Below are 6063 nucleotides of genomic sequence, written 5' to 3' on the forward strand. Positions count from 1 at the left end.
TTGTGTGTACAAAATTTGTCACATGTATTGTTTAAAAGCTTTGCAGTGATCTTCCAACATTGGTTTTATCACAGCAGTGGAGTCAAAGGAAACTCCTTGGGAGGTCAGGCTCACATTGATTTGTTCTTGACAGAATATTAGTTACAATGTTTATTTTGCTTTCACAAAGTTGACAAAGTACATTTTTTTAAAAAAGTCACGACACATAGCCATGCTCTTCAGAATGACAGCCAGAGGCACTCATGTAGTCAAATGTTTCTACAATTGTCCAAATATCTATTATGTGAATATATTCATAATCATAATCACTGTCTCAAAGTCTGTTTAATTAAGTTGGACCTAGTGTGATGGATGTGAAAAAGAAGAAGCTGCCAGACTGATATTGGGATGAATTAATAAAATACAAACTCAAGCCTTCACCCAAATATTGAACTGTAATCAAAACCTTGCAGATTAAAGTGGTTCTAATACCTGATTCTTTCATTATTTTTAAGTATTCCCTGCATTTCTTCATTCTGATTGTGGCCACAAGAAAAAGAAATGACAAATAATAAAAAAGGCCATTTTAGGCATATATCCAGCCTGACTGAAAGAGTAAACACATTGGAAATCCTTAAGAAAAATTGTCTTCAATAGAGTTCACATTTAATTTTGAAGACTCAAGACATTAGGACAATTAGAGTAAGGTTGAGAGAAGCACCCAAACGTTTATGTGCATAGCTGAATGGAACGGAACCCAGAGTGTTTCACCAGTTTGTAATTATATATATTACAGATAGACCTAGATCTAAATACATGTACATTGAGAAGTTTGGATCTGATTCTGATCCATGTAGCTGACCGATTTCTCTATAGTGGGCAAAACAAACACCACTGATCCCCAAATGCCTCACCCATGGAGAAATTCAGATCTGTCTTTAGCAGTGAATTTGAGAATCAAACCCATTTCCTTAGTTAAAATGATACAATAAATGTTCATGAATCATTTCATTCCCCTACAATAAACAAAAACCACAGTAGATAAGTACAAGGCATTATATGCATGTTAATTCTTTATCTCTTTGAAAGCTACACAATGGTGGTGCTAAGTAGTTCTGTTGTCTGGAATATAGGAATTGGCATACTGGATGAGACCTGTGGTCCATGTAGTCCAGAAATATGTCTTGGACAGTAGCAAGTACCAGATGTTTCAGATAAAAGTGTAAGAACCCCACAGTAGGCAGATGTGTCTCATTTTGACCTCTATTAGTTAGAGATTCGTATTGAACCTCATGTTTCAGGATTTTTAACTCAGTTTCAAAATTGTTATAGTTTATTATGACAGATCTAGTTATTCTTGTTATCCATAGAAATGCCCAAACATTTTTTGATACTTGCTGAGTTCCTGTCCTCAATCTCCTGTGGCAATAAGTTCTACAATTTTACATTGTGTGAAATTGCTTTTAAGTTAATTGTTTGCTGTTGTGACAATATCCACACCCTCACAATCAGAACCAACACAAGGCCACCTTATCTTAGGGAGACGTCTCTCCTTCTGTGCTAACTTGAACACATGGCACATCTGCAGTAGTTCACTGCTTGTGATGTTCTAGGATGGCTTAGAATTGCTGACAAGTATCAGAGGGGTAGCCGTGTTAGTCTGGATCTGTAAAAGCAGCAAAGAGTCCTGTGGCACCTTATAGACTAACAGACGTATTGGAACATGAGCTTTCATGGGTGAATACCCACTTTGTGACAGTACACTACAAATAATGTTTTGGGATTATCTGTCATATCAAGTTAAGAAACCCCTCCCCCCAATCTTGTAGATGACTTTTTCCCACTGACACACATGGTCATTGGGAAAGCCTAAATGTGAATAGTCCCACTTACATGAGTAAGAGTTGCAGGATCAAGCTCTGTAGTTCCATTTTAAGAACTATTTCAGATTTAATGCAGCAACTAGAAACTGTCCTATGTGCTGAAACTTAGGTCTGGTAAAAAAAAAAGACAAAATATCATCATGTGTAAGTAAATTTAGATTTTTGTCAGGAAAAATCAAAATAAACCACTTGCTTCTCTGAGAAATGGGGACCTGAATTTGAGCATTTCACTTCAGAATCTCTCCCTTTGCCTGAGCAGTCAGGGCACATCATGGGAGTTGTAAATTCTGAAAGAAATTGAGATGGGACAGGAAACTCCCATGAGTCACTGCAGTGGCTCAGCCACAGGGAGAGATCATAGTGCATTATGGGAAATTGAGTCTGGCTAGTAAATAGGGCTCATGGGGAAAAGGGAAGAAAACAGAACTATAACTTCCATGATGCACTATACCATCTCAGGCAAAGGGGGAGAGTCTGAAACAAAGTGTTTCAGAAAAGTCAAAACTTGAGTCAAATGTCAAAACAGAAGGTACTGAATCAAGATTTTTTTGGACTTTTCATTCAGCAAAAAATTTCAATATTTTGATATTTTGTCCCAACTCATGGTTAAAAATGAATGTCAAAATTTTAGAATTTCCCAGTGGCTGGAATTCTGGTTTTTGATCATCTCTACTGAAACTCTATAAAAGATTCACCTTTTCCACTTCTGATCCAATATAGTTACCTTTGCTTTTGTAATAGATCCAAAAGTGGCCCAGAAACTGGTTAAAGAAAAACAAACAAATTAAAGTAGGAAACATAAATAGAAACATAAAAGTGGAGAAAAGAGAAACCGATGCAGCAAGAGCAAAAGAAATGCAGAAAAGAATTTAACAAACTCAAGCTCTGAAGAGGGAATCACTATATAGAAATCACTACCCCATGCACTCTTGACTTCACAAACTAGCAAAATTAGAATGGAAACCTGATTGCTTTTGCAATTTTTTTCCTGGCACTTTGTCCAGCTGTGTACCCTCTTAGAGACTCTTCCGCTACTTTGAAGCTCTCCGTCCTGGTTACAGAAGGAAATTACTCCTAGACAAAGCAGAATGGCTACTGCTTCCAAATTTGCCCTTAGTCATGTTTTAATATGAAGTGCAATTCCATAGAGGGTATTAGATGGCATTTTCAATTGTCAGCTTTATTGGTCTGAGTACTTATTTTTTAATAACTAATTTATTTTAAGTTTTCATTTGTTTTGTTAATATTACATTAGCATCTGTCTTCGGCACCTTGAACTCATATTAAACATTAATGATAGCATTTACTTCATTTTAGCATGCTGCATATTTCTGAGAGGATTTCTGCAATGCTAACTATGAAACAGATCTGCTCTGTAGTTCTGTTTTGTGGATTTTGTTTTAAATCACAGCTTGAATAAACACATTCAATTTAAAATAAAATCTTCAATAGTATTACTTTCCAAATTTGTTCCTTGTATCCCATTAAGTTAAAGGCCTGATATTTAACACCCAACAAAAAATGTGTAAGTGTTAAACAATGAAACATAGTGGGGCCTGATTTTCTTCAGACACTACTTACACACCACATATGTAAGTCCAGTGTCTATGGAATTCCTTCTGATTTAGACATTAGAGAATCCAGCCCAGTGAATGTCAATGGCTTTAGAAATGTCCTTTCATTAAACTGTGAATATTTTTTGGAAATATGGGCACTAGGTTTCAGTAGCATGCTAATTAAGGGAATGAATCCAAAGGGAGCTTTGTTGAAAAACACCATTAGTAAGGCTGTAGAATCCATTTAGTGCCCTAAATGATGCCATTATGGTATAAAACACCAGAGTTCTGAAGATACTTGTCCATCTCAGAAGTCTACAGTTTCCATAACAACCTACATACTGAGTCCAGAGTCCATTTTCCTTAGCATTATCAAAGCCTTTATCCATACCTGCCTGAAGTTACAAGTGTTTCCACAGCATAGCTAAACTGTTATATGTTTTCCAGATGTAGCTCTTTTTTCCTTTCCATTTCACACAACATAGTAGCTGGATGATGCTAGTGTTTCTCATATTGTGTGTAGGTACTGGGTAGGCTCAATAGATACACTCCCTGACTTAGGAGCATGCAGCCATGATGCAAAGTATAAATCAGCTTGGTATTAATGTGGGGGAAAGTCACTGGATTAGTTTAGGCACATATCCAGAGGGGAAAGGAAAATCCTATTTGTCTTAATTTAGCTTGAAACTGTCTCTCACCACTTGGCCCTATGCCTACTTCAAAGTCATTTAAAGTACTGAGGAAAATACCAGAGGCAGAATGATGAATTCTAATTGGTTTATTAAGGACTACAGGACTTATAATAGCCCTGTGTGCTATACCATTTAAACTCCAAAGTCATCACATAATATTTTAAAATGTTAATATCAGGGACTGGACCATATCCTTAAACACTGCGCTGCCACAGATGTTTTAAAATAAAAAGCTCTTCCCCAGAAGAGACAAATCTGCATGCTGGAAAATAAAACTTTCATAAGCACCTCACAAAGCATGGTTCATCTGGGTTGTGGGAGGTTTAGTCTATGTATGCATATACATGTACCACAAGCACAAAGCCATGAGGTATGTTTAGATTGTGTGTAAAATACCGTATGTTACACTAGAGTTACATCCCATGAAACCGTGTCTGAGAACCACCTTATGAGTGGCAAAGAAATGCAAAGCAAACTAAATTCCCGAACCTGCAATGAGCTCTAGCTGACTTTGTGGTTGTGGTTTTGAGCTGATTGGAGCAACTATTGAGGTTTCAAGACATGTTTCCGTTCAGTATTGGAACAAAGCCAAAACCTTTCAAACATTTTTGCAAAATGGAATTGTGTCAAAACATCCATTTTCAATTTGGGAAGAGGTCTCAAGAGTGTGTGCATGTGTGTGCACATGCACAGAGGGGGATGGGGTGGTGATGGTTAGAGGACGGCATAGGATATAGAAAGTTCAGGTTCAAATCTCCCTTTTTCCTGATTCAAAGTGATGTGAGATGAAAAACTCTGTCCTGCATCAGGCAGATCAGGAACTTGAACATGAGTCTCACACATCCCTGGTCAATATCCTAACTACTGGGTGATAGAGTATAAGTCCCTCCCTAGCGCCCCTCCCCCCCCAAATAAAATAAACCTACAACATTTTGACTAAGTCTTTGTTGAAACAAAAAATGTCTTCATAAAACATTTTAGCTTTGATGAAATTTCATTTGGTCAAAAGTGTTCCAATGAGCTCTACATGTGTATGGGGATCCCACTCAGAGCACGTAGCATCATTTAGCTCCAGATGCTGCAGATGCAAATACAATTTATGCAGTACTGTGCCTTTCACCCAAAGCACTTTACAAACATTAATGAATTAAGCATGAGTTAGGGAAGTATTATACACCTACTCTACAACGGGGGGAGCTAGGGTACAGAAGTTTAAGTGACTTGCCTGAGGTCAGACAGAAGAAACTTTGCTCTGATACAAAGAGATGAAAGTACATTCAGTTAATATGTAACACCACGAACTCAAAAACTGGAGTGTACATTGTTTCAGTTTGTGGCAGTGTTCAGTGGAGCGGGAAAAGGAAGGGAGTTGTGAATAACAAAAGCAATATTTTTGTATTATTCAATGTCTTGGTGGAACATAGCATATCAAAAGGAAAAGAACTTCCTGCCTCACCAGACAACCATGGGTCTTGGTTCCCTAATGTTTTCTTGCTGCTCTGAAATGACATGCTCAGGGCCCAATCTAGACTCTAATAGGAGTTCTGGGTGCACCAGCAATGCAAGATGCATGATTTGCATCAACAGCACTTCTGATAATTTTGGGCTCCCAATTCTTCCATTCTTCCTCAAATTGAATAATCCTATTGAACACACATTGAGATCAGTGGGACCCTCAGAGCACAGGACTATCTCTGACAGAAGACTATGGAGAGATGACAGAACTAGACTCTTGGGAATGTGCAATAAATGGTCAATGAAATAGTAATGGCAGCATCTAGTTACTATGGTGAATGACACTAAGTACATATTGGGTTAATAGAAAAACTTCTCCCAATAACTAACAAATTAGAGACATATTTAAAAACATTCCACGACAGCCATTACAAACTTTCAGATGTGTTCCCTAAGAATCACCACTGTCATTTTATTCCTGAATAGGGGTCTTCAAAG

This window comes from Mauremys reevesii, linkage group 2 (genome assembly GCF_016161935.1).
Source record: "Mauremys reevesii isolate NIE-2019 linkage group 2, ASM1616193v1, whole genome shotgun sequence".
Taxonomy (NCBI): Eukaryota; Metazoa; Chordata; order Testudines; family Geoemydidae; genus Mauremys; species Mauremys reevesii.